Raw genomic sequence first — 14,724 nt, forward strand, 5'->3', positions numbered from 1 at the left:
CTCAGGGTCAGGGTCAGGGCAGGCAGATAAGGTAAAAACCGGGAAAACTAGTAAACAGGAACAATCAAGAGACAGGAAGAGAGGGGAAAATGCTGGTAGGCTTGACGAAACAAACAAACTGGCAACAGACAAACGAGCACACAGGTATATATATACACAGGGGATAATGGGGAAGATGGGAGACACATGGAGGGTGGTAGAGACAATCACAAAGACAGATCAGGGTGTGACAGTAACCCCCCCAGTAGTGACTACCTACCTGGGCACATACCTGGTTGACCGGGGTGTCTCCGTTGGAAATCTGTGATGAGGCCTGGGTCCAGAATGTTCCTGTCGGGGACCCAGCACCTCTCCTCCGGGCGATAACCCTCCCAGTCAACCAGGTACTGGAACCCCCTGCCCCGAGGTCAAACCTTCAGGAGACTCCTCACAGTGTATGCCGGTTGGCCGTCGATGAGACGGGGAAGACGGATGGGCCTGGAAACAGGAGACAAAGGACTGTGAGTCATGGGTTTAACTCTGGACACATGAAAGGTGGGATGTATACTAAGGGTACGGGACAACAGAAGACGAACAGCAGAGGGGCTAATCATTTTTGAGATGGGAAACGGGCCGATAAACTGGGAGGAGAGTTTGCGGGATTTATCTCCCCCCGATAAACCGCAGGGAGAGATCCCGGGTGGATAACGATACCTTCTGCCTGAGACAATACAGGGGAGCCGGGGTCCGATGGCGATCCGCTTCTCGTTGATACCTGGAGGTGGTCTTGAGGAGGGCCGACCAGGCTCTCCTCCAGGTCTGACAGCGGTGGATAAACATCTGGACAGAAGGTATGCCGACCTCTTCTTCCTGCTCGGGGAAGAGCGGGGGCTGAGACCACAGGGAACACTCAAATGGCAATAGGCCCGTGGCAGAGCAGGGAAGGGTGTTGCGGGCATATTCTACCCACACAAGCTGCTGGCTCCAGTTGGTGGGTTAATGAGCCTGCCAGGACGAGAACTGAGGTCCCCGGTCGGAGACCATGTCCACGCGCAGTCCATGGATCCAGAAGACGTGCTGCACCATGAGCTGGGTCACCTCCTTGTCCTTGGAAACAGAGATGACAGCAAGAGCTAACTGGTGTTCGGTCCCTGGCTGCACTTTATATAGGAAATCAACGGAAGAAGGCACCAAATTCCACTGTTTTCCGATAAAATATGTCAATCTTACATCGCTGTGTATGCGTAACTAGCACTTCAGCAATAATCCATATGATTGAGATATGTAATCTGAAATTATGGAGAGAGACAATAGACATTGTGTCACCTTACATTACAGAATAGAGTATCATAAAACCATTGTGACAAATAAACATAGGCTATATAGTGTTTTGGGCTAATGTGAAAACATAACCCTGATAACGGTCCCGCTCATAGAGATTTATGATAAGTAATCATTCAATAAAGTAAAGTTTAGCTACTTATTCATTAAATAATTGTCCATATAGCCCATCTGGAACAGGGTTGCGTCACCAATACATTTTTGGTATTCTGAAAATTGTTTCCAGGACACCAGAGTTTATATGGGCAGCACAATACCTGTGGTCGCAAAAGCAACCTTACCTCTCCTCATCATCATAACGTTCCTCTATTTCTGTATGAATTGTAGTCACGTACTCAAATTCTCTTCAGCTCAAACATTCCTCATTCGCTCCATTGGTGCACCATTGCCACATCTGCACCACCAGTCTGTGTTGATCCTGGGGATGGGTTGCGGCTTTGGTCCAGCTGCGGCTTTGGTGGCTAAGGTGGCAGCGACCATTACATTTACATTTACATTTAAGTCATTTAGCAGACGCTCTTATCCAGACCATCTGAAGCTCAATTTGCCTCAATTCTTTGTTCAAATAATCAGGCTTATATGAATACGGTTCAACAACCTTCATCGGTGCCCCTCCAGTAGCAAGTATGTTGTTGTCAGACATTTGTAGGTTGTGGTTTACTTTGTATAACTAACGTCTAACACTGTCTTCACTTCTCTGCCCCCCATAAAACGTGCATCTGTGAATAAGGGCATATCGTGCAGTTTCTACATGGCAGGGATTCCCCCGAGAGCACACATGTGCAGTTGTTACCCATCTCCACTGCTGTGGCAGTCAGCTACATGAAATAATGTTATAAAATAATCACAAATGTTAGTACTAAAACCGACAGTACTTTTGAAAATAATTGCTCATTGTAAGCTTTCAATAAAAACATTTGTCTGAATTGTAAATTCACTGGCAACGGAGCAGAGCGAGGCCTGCATCCTGCAACATTTTTGCAGCTGTTTCAGTACAGCGATACAGGCAGAGAGACGGGAGAGGGCAAACTCCACTGAACTAGTTTCAATGTATGAAATCACTTGGGAGTATCTGGATTTTTGGTAAATTTCTCCATTAAACTTCTAAATTTGACTTTGGAGCAACCTCGGAATTTTCCGTTTGGAGAAACGGAAAATAAACGTCTAATTCTGGAGTGAGACTGTGAGAGCTTGTTGAGCTAACCTTAGCTAGGTTATGGTTAGGGTTAGGGGTTAAGGGTTAAGGTCAGGGTTAGGGTGTAAGGGTTAAGATTAGGGTTAGGAGAAGGGTTAGCTAACATGCTACGTAGCTGTAAAGTAGCTAAAACGTTGTACGGTGTTGTAAAGTTGCTAATTAGTTAAAATGCAAAGGTTGTCCGTGATGTGATTTGAACACGCAACATTTTGGTTGCTCGACGTTCGCATTATATGCCCACCATCTTCCCCATACCAAACGTAACATATCATACTAATTTTAGTGTCACAGATGTACTTTTACTTTGTTACGTCTCGTCTATGAGGCCAGGCTGTTATAGTTTATCACCTCAAGCAGCAGCTCGCTCAATGAACAAGTGCTATCTTGTCTGAGATCTTCCCCTCCTCCTTCCTTCATCCACCCACCTCTCATTTCATTGTCCTTCGTTCATTTAATTCTCCCACCTGGTCTAGAGATAGAACCTTCACATCTCTGAACAAAGTCTCACCCACTCCTTCTTCCTGTGACAAAAGCCTCTCATAATCTATGGTCTACACAACCTTGACTCACTGCGCCCCTCTGTAAGGTATGCTTAAGCAACAGCCCGGAGGCTTCCATAGATTCTACTACCTCTCCACCCCTAACAGACACACATGGTCACACACACACACACACACACACACACACACACACACACACACACACACACACACACACACACACACACACACACACACCCCTCTCTCTCAGTGTTGGAGTGTAAATCAGTCCCAGGGACAGGGGGACATCTGCCAGCCATGAGAAGATCATCCAGGCAGGAATGCGATCAGGGATGGAGCTGCCTGGCGACCTCAGGAAAAAACACAGAGATCCTAGAGCTCAATATAGTATGTGTGTGCCCACGCACGTACGGGACTGCAGTCTTAAAACCAACTGCTCCAACCCAACCCACCCCACACTCCTCCTCTCATCTCCCCCATCTCTTCAGTTGACACGGGGGTGGGGGGTGCTGGAGAGATGCCTTCTGCTGTCTCTTTTTCTTCTCCAACTTTTTGTTATTAGGGACAAGGGAAAAGCAAAACATCTGGGAAGAGAGGCAGAAAGGGAGAATGTTTGAACTGGAGTGGCGAAGGAGTCCAATTGAACTGAATCCATCTCCAGAGCATCCAAAGAGCTTGTGTCCCTTCATGGGTTGTTAAGTTCTGCTCTCTTGTGAGCGTGGGTTAATGAGTGAAATATGTGGACAGAAACCACGGCTACATCCCAAATGGCACCCTAATCCCTTTATAGTGCACTATTTTTTTTACCAGGGCCCATAGAGCACTACATAGGGAATAGGGTGCTATTTGGGACGTATCCCAATACCATGTTTCTTTCTTTTTCCACCTCAGCAGCAGGGTGTATCAGAATAACAGCTTTGCGCCGACATTGACCTCATTGAGAAATTAGGAAACTCGATGACGCACTTCTTAATGCAGCTTCTCAATATTGATTTCACAGCACTTTGTAGAGAAGTCTTCCCCTCCCTTGATTCCCATGGAGGCCTGGTCCATGTTGATGGGAAATACTGTATCTCCATGCCCACCCACTCCGTCTGGCTTAAATTAAATCTGGTCAAGGCTTTGCTTGGTGGCCCAGTGTATTTACTGCTCACTCTCTTCAGTTGGTTGGGGGTTTCCTCCCTGCTAGTAAGTCTGGGTTACAAAACAAGATGAGCATGTGCTGTGAGCCCGTAATGTAGGACTTATGGCCATGTCATGCTGTCACGGCCAAGTGCTAAGCCTGAAAAGTAGGCTTTTTCCCAAAAGTGTTCAAAAGACTATGGATACTTACATGGTTTTGCGTTATTTTGTTATTCAGCAAGGACAGTTACTAGATAGATACCACATTTTATGCAGTCAAACCTCTTCAGTCTTCATTTTCTTCTCTATAATGGATTATAAAATCAAATTGATAGCCATATGTTTATGAGTGTGGCTCACAACTGTGAGGAGGTTGTCATATTTTTCAGACTACATGTTTACTCCTACCCCCCAAAAGTCCCACTTTCCCATTCATCTTCAAATCAAAAAGGCTTAAGCTGCAATACAGTGTGTTTTGTTGCTTATATACAGTTATTATTAATAGCTCCAAAGGTAAACGACAATCCATCACTGTCATGCCTCGTGTTTTGTTTTTGTTCGTGTTTTCTGTACTCAGTGTGGAAAATCAACCTTCATTTGTCGGGGGTTGTGTTTTTCCTGCCCATTTCCTTAACAGAGGGGACGAGGGGGAAGAACTCCCTTCCCAATACTCCCTCCCTCTTTCCTTCTTCCCTCCCTCTTTCCCAAACCCTGCTCATTTTTGGAGGTTCCTCATTCCTCCTTTTTTCTCTCTCTTTCTGAGAGGTTGTATGACAGCTTTTCCTGCTGCTGGCAGAGAGTGGAGACCGTGAGGGAGAGGGAAAGTCTGTTATTCAGAGCAAGCTACCACCTCTTCCCTATAGGTTTCTCTACACGCTCCAGGACTGGAGAACAGCAGTAGTCACACACAAGGAACGAGCAAGATTGACAAAGTCAGGATTGCTTGTTGTGTTGATTTTGTCAACCTGGATGCGAGAAGTGGACTGTTTTGACTGAGGCTAGCATTGAGCCTTACCTTATCTTGACAGGAATGAACTTTCCTAAGAGGACACTTTGACAGTACTACTTACTTGGTGAGTGTGACAACCCCAGTCTGTGTATGTACAATAACATATGAACCTCAACGAGGTATTTAAATCACTGTATTTACAATGTAAAGGCTGTAACTTTTTGCGTTTCCCTTTAAAACCCATAAGCCCTGCTTAAGCCGGGGGAGGGTGTTCTACTAAGCTATATGGAATTCTTTTTGTTTTTGAGAAGGTCATACCAAGGATCATTTTGCTATTTGATTTTGAATTTTAATACCCCTTGAAGTATGCCCCAAAAATATGTTTTAAAATATTTTGGGCCGTCCTGCTATTAGCCCATACAAACGCGTTGAATGACAGATTCACTACATGGAACAACAGATAGTCCCCCCCAATAAATCTAAAGGAAGTGTGTTCTGAAATGTCTCCCCTATATCTGAGAGATATAAGAAAGATCAGGAAACATTTGTAACTTATTTTTTTGCGTGTATTTAACCCTTACTTTTGGCACTAAACAGTCTTCACATATATACATACTTCCATTCATTTTTTCAACTGGTATCATATTAGTGTGTAGCCCAAACTTTTCGGACTCTCCAGACAGAAGTCGACAGATCGGCTGTACTGACTTCAGACGAGTCCCAAGGCACTTATTGGGGTCGTAGAGCAAAACGGAGACCACCATCGTGTTCGTGAAAGTCTCATCTTTCCATAGAGGGGTCATAATAGTTTGGGAAGACTGATTTTTGTGATGTCTCATGGTATGACAAACACCATTCTAGCTCTTTCACCTTTCACCACAGATGTGGAAGTGTGACATAGGCAGATGCAGTGGATTGAGATGCATCTAATGCAAAACCTGATATCTCTAGCTTAAACCGACTGATTTTTTTATGGGGGTGCGACCTGCGGTGTGTGTCTATAGGTACAGCGGGGTTTCAATGAGTGTCTGCTGTTTCATGTTTTGCCGTTTTTGCAGTTTATGTTCCTTCAGAACTCTGCAAAGCAGTACTCTTGTGGTTGCAAGAGTTTGGGAACACTTTAAAAACTCTAATGACGACTAGAGGTTCCCTTTCTGTCAGCGCACTCAGCAGAACACACAGCTATAGGTTCCAGCGCTGTGTGTTGTAGCTCGTTTCCTTCCTTCCGGGAACAGTAGCTATATTCATATCTTTACGTGATCCAAGCTCATTTATAGGGGTTATACTGTTCTTGTTGGAGTGTCCTCAAGAGAAGCAATGCTCACCTTTGAGTGTCTCAACAAGTGTCTCAATGTGAGCTCTTACGAGAGCTAAGAGCTCACTGCCCCAACATGTATCTGATGGATCAGTGCCAGAGAGCAGGGCTGATGCAGCTCGCTGCACAGTGGCTAACCTTGCGGTGATAGATGACTTGACTTTCGCCGCAATAAATGCAAACATCCTGCCGCATTCTGTATTTTGGTGAGGGCCGCATCAACAGCGTAATACGATCTGGGGGAGCCGAGGTGGGAGTGTCATGCTTCACTGATGTGCAGCCCTCCCGTTTCATCAACATATAGGGGTCCTGTGTGTGTGCGTACGTGTGGGTGTGGGTTTGAGAATAATGGTTTTGTCTCACACATGCACACACCGTCTCTACTGGAGTGCTGTGGTCAGCTCCTCTTATCAGTAGGAGATAGCCATTCTCAGAGGTCCCCTCTAATTAGCATTTCTAAGTGGGCAGGCAGCTTGCTGTCCCTCCCTGTGTCAATCTGATAAAGTGACAGATAACAGAGGATAAGTGTGAATGCCTTAAACCCTCAAGCGTGTTTTGGGACAGTTGACTTGTATCTGACCTCTCCCAGCTATGTTCCCCACCATCCTCTTGTTCTCCTCAATCTCACTGCCCAATGTTTTATCACTGGGGTTTTTGCCTTATCTGTGGCCTCTAAGGAGTCACAGGTCAATCCTTGACTTGAAACACTTGTCTAAACTCTAAACCATTTGCCTGGCCCTCTGCTGCACAGGAGACAACAAAGCGTTCAGAGTGCTTTTACAGACACACATACTGTACAGTGCCTTGCAAAAGTATTCATCCCCCTTGGCGTTTTTCCCATTTTGTTGCATTACAACCTGTAATTTAAATGGATTTTTACTTGGATTTACATGTAATGGACATACTCAAAATAGTCAAAATTGGTGAAGTGAAATGAAAAAAATAACTTTATACAGAAAAGTATTTACCTCCTTTGTTTTGAAGCCCTTAAATAAGATCTGGTGCAACCAATTACCTTTAGAAGGCACATAATTAGTTAAATGAAGTCCACCTGTGTGCAATCTAAGTGGCACATGATCTGTCACATGATCTCAGTATACATACATCTGTTCTTGAAGGCCCCAGTGCCTGGAGCAGTTTTGCCTTGAAGAATGGGGAAAAAATCCCAGTGTCTAGATGTGCCAAGCTTATAGAGACACGCCTCAAGAGATTTGCAGCTGTAATTGCTGCAAAAGGTGGCTCTACAAAGTATTGACTTTTTAAATAGTTACGCACGCTCAAGTTTTCTGTTTTTGTTGTCATATTTTGCATCTTCCAAGTGGTAGGCATGTTGTGTAAATAAAATTATACCAACCCCCCTAAAATCTATTTGATTTCCAGGTTAAGGCAACAAAATAGGAAAAATACCAAAGGGGGTAAATACTTATGTAAGCCACTGTAGCCCTGGATCAAGATGAGTGGTGTATTTTATGAGTGGTGTATTTGCTTTATTACCACTACAATCCTGTAATGATGCCTTGGTATTGCTATTTAAGCCATTGGCTTGGTCTTGCTGTTCTCGCCTAGCAGAAACTGATAGAGTAACTCACATCTGACAACTTCTTAGGGTGAGTAAACCATTACTCTCACATGTGTTGGTATAATTTTTGTTTTGTTGTGTAACATGAGAGAGAGTTTGAGACATGCTACCTAAATGAAGTGGGAGGCACAGTATATTATATTTTGTAGACCAGTAGCCATTAAATGTTATAAACAGGTTTTCAAAGAGACACAGAAGCTATGAACTGCCTTGTCCAATCAGATGTAAAGCCAACGAGACTGTATTCGATTCAGATTCGCCATTGACAAATAATTGGATGATGAGTGATTTATCTCTGAAGCTGTGTTTAGCAAGACTCCAACTAAAAGCACTGCTGTCTCATAAAGCCTCAATGCCTTCTAATGACTGCTTCTCCCTGGTCTCCTTAGACTTAGGGGGATGTTTGACATGCTAAATCCACTAGGGTTTGCCTAAGCCTCTCTATCTCTGTACACATGTGAATGTCCAAGAACATAAAGAGCCCTGCAATTAAGGTAGAATTTGTTTAAAACTTTACATGGGAATCTGGGGGAAGAGAGGAACCATATGGTGAAAAAGGAATAAAAACAAGATGACAGGGTTAAGCACACAGGAACTGGCCGAGGTTTGGACCAAGTCATTGTTTTACAAGTTTGAGTTTCGAGTCCGAAACAAGTCATAATGTGCTCTTCACCAAATGTAATACAATTTCATATTTTTAACGAGTAATAGTTAGTATATTACGTTTATGTAAATCATGAATGATTTTAAAAATATATATATATTAACTACTTTCCAAATAAACGTTATATTTCCATGGTCTCTCTCTCTCTATCTCTCTCTCTCTCTGTGTGTGTGTTTACAGTAGGCTAACGTATGTCAGTGGATTTAGGAACAGCAGTAACATCAGGCAGGATTTAGGCTACCAATTGTCTAGCCAGTTGAAGCTCAATCTTGGGTGCAATGATCACATTCCCGCACTGACTGACTGACTGTGTGGAGGCTCATTGATTGAACGTTACGTTTGCTACAAGATACACTAGTAAATTAATCAAATGTATAGCTGTCGGCTATATTAGCCACGACTTACTGTTCTTTGTGCAGCTTCAAATGTCGAACAACGTTGGAAATTGTTGCTCCTCCGTCTGTAATTTTCTTCCCGCATGTTTTGCAAGTTGCAATCCATTTTTTTGTTGATACAGCGTCGTCTTTATATCCAAATGTAATTATTTTGGGTATCATCTTTCCAAGGGCTCCATCTGAATTCACCCGCCGACATTCCTCTGCACTGCAACTTTTTCTCAGCTGACACAATTTGATTGGCTGCTGTCCGATTCAAAAAGTAATGCGCTGCACACTTTTTTTAATAGGATCATTTTTAATATTTGGGCTTGGGAAGGGTATCAAGTCAGGTCGAGTCATAACGCTCAAGTCCAAGTCAAGTCACGAGTCACTGGTGTTAAAGTCAAAGTCGAGTTTCAAGTCATCATATTTGTGACTCGAGTCTGACTCGAGTCCTAGTCATGTGACTCAAGTTCACACCTCTGGAAACTGGTACAGTGACGTTTGTAAAGTATTTCTAGTATTCATTGATTTCACATTAAATAAGAGACACTTGACTCAGAAGCTCAATCTTATGATTGATTCATAGTTTACGGTCGGTTATCAAATAAATATCAAATATTTATGGTCTACACCAAACAAGTCGTTTGTCCAGCCCCTGACGAACTAAAGAGTTCATACCATACAGACTAAAAATGACAGCACGTGTCTGTTTCCCAGAAGACTAGGCTTAATTTATGTCCAGGAAACCAGCTCTACTTGCTTGTGAACAGGACATGGTTAACTCTGCCCAGCCACTCATGGAAAGGGTTAACACATTTTGTGTCATAGGGTAATCACAAGTCTTGTGTAATGAATGCAGTGTGTGGTTGTGGTCGGATGGTACATGCTGGCCCAGATCGATCAAAGATCACAACTCTATTTTTGGAGTTTGAGGTTGTGGATCACCTGAGGGTTACTGTGCTTTAAGAAAGCACAGGGGTGAATATGAGGCAAAAATTAACACACATATGGGTGTATGCATGGACACACATCATCACGCTCTGTCTCACACACACATTCCCGCGCGGACACACACACACACACACACACACTTACACTCTCTCGCACACACACACACAAACTCATTAAGTTCCAATTCTGAGCATCAATGTCCTGGGCCCTGTATGTACAGTATTTTATTAAATGTTTCATTAATTTCACCTTAATTTAACCAGATAGGCTAGTTGAGAACTGCGACCTGGCCAAGATAAAGCAAAGCAGTACGACACAAACAACAACAGAGAGTTACACATGGAATAAACAAATCATACAGTCAATAACACAATAGAAAAAAATATATACAGTGTGTGCAAATGAGGTAAGATAAGGGAGGTGATGCAATAAATAGAACACAGTGGCGAAATAATTACAATTTAGCAATTAAACACTGGAGTGATAGAGACTGGAGTTATAGATGTGCAGAATATGAATGTGCAGAGATACAGGTTAGAGATATTGGGTGCAAAGGAGCAAAAAGATAACAGTATGGGGATGAGGTAGTTGGATGGGCTATGTACAGGTGCAGTGATCTGGGAGCTGCTCTGACAGCTGGTGCTTAACTTCTCTGCGATATGTGGGACGGTAGTGTCCCACCTCGCCAAGAGCTAGTGAAATTGCATGGCGCCAAATTCAAAACAACAGAAATCCAATAATAAAAATTCCTCAAACATACAAGTATTTTACACCATTTAAAGATAAACTTGTGGTAAATCCAGCCACAGTGTCCGATTTCAAAAAGGCTTTACTGCGAAAGGACACCAAACAATTATGTTAGGTCAGAGCCAAGTCACAGAAAAACACAGACATTTTCCAGCCAAAGAGAGGAGTCACAAAAAGCAAAAATAGAGATAAAATTAATCACTAACCTTTGATGATCTTCATCAGATGACACTCATGGTACTTCATGTTACACAATACATGTATGTTTTGTTCGATAAAGTTCATATTTATATCCAAAAATCTCAGTTAACATTGGTGTGTTATTTTCAGTAGTTCCAAAACATCCGGTGATTTTGCAGAGAGCCATATCAATTTACAGAGATACTCATAATAAACATTGCTAAAAGATATGTGTTATGCATGGAATTTTAGATCCACTTCTTCTTAATGCAACCGCTGTGTCAGATTTTTTTTAAACTTCACTGAAAAAGCACACCATGCAATAATCTGAGTACAGTGCTCAGACACAAAAACAAGACATACAGATATCCACCATATTGTGGAGTAAACAGAAGTCAGAAATAGCATTATAAATATTAATTTGATGATCTTAATCAGAATGCACTCCCAGGAATCCCAGTTCCACAATAAATGTTTGATTTGTTCGATAAAGTCCATAATTTATGTCCAAATACCTCCTTTTTGTTCGCACATTTAGTACACAATCCAAACTCTCGAGGCGCGGGCAAGTCCAGGCGAAAGTTCAGATGAAAAGTCATATTACAGTTCGTAGAAACATGTCAAACGAAGAATAGAATCAATTTGTAGGATGGTTTATCATATAAATCTTCAATAATGTTCCAACCGGAGAATTCCTTTGTCTTCATAAATGCAATGGAAAGCAGGTCGCTCTCACGTGAGTGCGCGTGATCAGCTCATGGCACTCTGCCAGAGCCCTGACTCATTCAGACTCCTTCACAGTAGAAGCCTCAAACAAGGTTCTAAAGACTGTTGACAACTAGTGGGTGCGTTAGGAAGTGCAATATGACCCCATAGACACTGTATATTTGATAGGCAATGAGTTGAATAACTACAAACCTCAGATTTCCCACTTCCTGGTTGGATTTTCTTCTCGGGTTTTTGCGTGCCATATGAGTTCTGTTATACTCACAGACATCATCCAAACAGTTTTACAAACATCAGAGTGTTCCCTATCCAAATCTACTAATTATATGCATATCCTAGCTTTTATGGCTGAGTAGCAGGCAGTTTACTATACTCCCCCCCAGTCCCAAAGAAGTTAAAGTTAGTGAGAGAGATATGAGTCTCCAGCTTCAGTGATTTTTGCAATTTGTTCCAGTCATTGGCAGCAGAGAACTGGAAGGAAAGGCGGCCAAAGGAGGGATTGGCGTTGGGGGTGACAAGTGACATATACCTGCTGGAGCGTATGCTATGGGTGGGTGCTGCTATGGTGACCAGTGAGCTGAGATAAAGCAGGGCTTTACCTAGCAAAGACTTATAGATGACCTGTAGCTAGTGGGTTTGGCGACGAATATGAAGCAAGGGCCAGCTAACGAGAGCATACAGGTCGCAGTGGTGGGTAGTGTATGGGGCTTTGGTGACAAAACGGATGGCACTGTGATAGACTGCATCAAATTTGCTGAGTAGAGTGTTGGAGGCTATTTTGTAAATGACATCGCCAAAGTCAAGGATCAGTAGGATAGTCAGTTTTACGAGGGTATGTTTGGCAGCATGAGTGAAGGATGCTTTGCTGCGAAATAGGAAGCCAATTCTAGATTGCATTTTGGATTGGAGATGCTTAATGTGAGTCTGGAAGGAGAGTTTACAGTCTAGCTAGACACCTAGGTATTTGTAGATGTCCACATATTCTAGTGTCAACATATTCAAGTAGTGTTGCTGGACGGGCGGGTGGGCAGGTGCCTGTAGCGATCGGTTGAAGAGCATGCATTTAGTTTTACTTGCATTTAAGAGCAGTTGGAGGCCACAGAAGGAGAGTGGTATGGCATTGAAGCTTGTCTGGAGGTTAGTTAACACAGTGTCCAAAGAAGGGCCAGAAGTATACAGAATGCTATCGTCTGTGGAGAGGTTTATCAGAGAATCACCAGCAGCAAGAGCGACATCATTGATGTATACAGAGAAGAGAGTCGGATCGAGAATTGAACCCTGTGGCACCCCCATAGAGACTGCCAGAGGTCCGGACAACAGGCCTTCAGATTTGACACACTGAATTTAGTCTGAGAAGTAGTTGGTGAACCAGGCGAGGCAGTCATTTGAGAAACCAAGGCTGTTGAGTCTGCTGATAAGAATGTGGTGATTGACAGAGTCGAAAGCCTTGGCCAGGTCTATGAATACAGCTGCACAGTATTGTCTCTTATCGATGGAGGCTATGATATCGTTTAGGACCTTGAGCGTGGCTGAGATGCACCCATGACCAGCTGGGAAACCAGATTGCATAGCAGAGAAGGTACGGTGGGATTCAAAATGGTCGGTGATCTGTTTGATAACTTGGCTTTCGAAGACCTTAGAAAGGCAGGGTAGGATAGATATAGGTCTGTAGCAGTTTGGGTCTAGAGTGTCTCCCCCTTTGAAGAGGGGGATGACCGTGGCAGCTTTCCAATCTTTGGGGATCTCAGACGATACGGAAGAGAGGTTGAACAAGTAGCAATAGGGGTTGCAACAATTTTGGCTGATCATTTTAGAAAGAGTGGGTCCAGATTGTCAATTCCTGCTGATTTGTAGGGGTCCATATTTTGCAGCTCTTTCAGAACATCAGCTATCTGGATTTGGGAGAAGGAGAAATGGGGGAGGTTTGGGCAAGTTGTTGTGGGGGGTGCAGGGCTGTTGACCAGGGTATGGGTGGCCAGGTGGAATGCATGGCCAGCAGTAAAAAATGCTTATTGAAATTCTCAATTATCGTGGATTTATCGGTGGTGACAGTGTTTTCTAGCCTCAGTGCAGTGGGCAGCTGGGAGGAGGTGCCCTTATTCTCCATGGACTTTACAGTGTCCCAGAACTTTTTGGAGTTTGTGTTGCAGGATGCAAATTTCTGTTTGAAAAAGCTGCTTTCCTAACTGCCTAACTGTTCCTGGTTCAATTTTTTTGAATGGGGCTTGCTTATTTGCGATTGTGAGGAAAGCACTCTTAAAGAATAACCAGGCCTCTTCTAGTGATGGGATGAGGTCAATATCCTTCCAGGATACCCTGGCCAGGTCAATTAGAAAGGCCTGCTTGCTGAAGTGTTTTAGGGAGTGTTTGACTGTGATGCGGGGTGGTTGTTCGACCGCAGACCCATTACGGACACAAGCAATGAGGCAGTGATCGCTGAGATCCTGGTTGATGACAGCAGAGGTGTATTTGGAGGGTAGGTTGGTTAGGATGATATCTATGAGGGTGCCTGTGTTTACAGATTTGGGGTGGTACGGTGGTAGTTGCATTGGTAATTTTTGTGAGATTGAGGGCATCAAGCTTAGATTCTTGGATGGCCGAGGTGTTAAGCATATCCCAGTTTAGGTCACCTAACAGCACGAGCTATGGAGATAGATACGGGGCAATAAATTCACATATGGTGTCCAGGGCACAGCTAGGGGCAGAAGGTGGTCTACAGCAAGCGGCAACAGTAAGAGACTTGTTTCTGGAAAGGTGGATTTTTAAAAGTAGAAGCTCAAATTGTTTGGGCAGAGACCTGAATAGTAAGACAGAACTCTGCAGGCTATCTCTGCAGTAGATTGCTACTCCGCCCCCTTTGGCAGTTCTATCTTGTCGGAAAATGTTATTGTTAGGGATGGACATTTCAGGGTTTTTGGTGGCCTTCCTAATCCAGGATTCAGACACGACTAGGACATCCGGGTTGGCAGAGTGTGCTAAAGCAGTGAATAAAGCAAACTTAGGGAGGATGCTTCTAATGTTAACATGCATGAGCTAGATTGCGATGGAGCACGTATGATAAAGTTGATATGGTGATAGAGCATGTGTTTTCTCTTC

At 43.5% G+C, this 14,724-nt stretch overlaps 1 protein-coding gene across 2 annotated transcripts in view; it reads left to right on the top strand.

Moving 5' to 3' along the window:
• LOC118364275 (protein eva-1 homolog B-like) overlaps window positions 1-14,724 on the top strand; it is a 70,803-nt gene that overhangs the window by 46,533 nt on the left and 9,546 nt on the right. The window contains exon 1 of one of the 2 annotated variants that reach the window (XM_035745679.2): window positions 4,878-5,210. The exons of the other annotated variant lie outside the window; for it this stretch is intronic. The gene's annotated coding sequence lies outside the window, so the exon portion shown is untranslated. Of the gene's footprint in view, window positions 1-4,877; window positions 5,211-14,724 lie in introns of those variants that run through there. 2 annotated transcript variants of the gene reach the window in all.

This window comes from Oncorhynchus keta, chromosome 31 (assembly GCF_023373465.1).
Source record: "Oncorhynchus keta strain PuntledgeMale-10-30-2019 chromosome 31, Oket_V2, whole genome shotgun sequence".
NCBI lineage: Eukaryota > Metazoa > Chordata > Actinopteri > Salmoniformes > Salmonidae > Oncorhynchus > Oncorhynchus keta.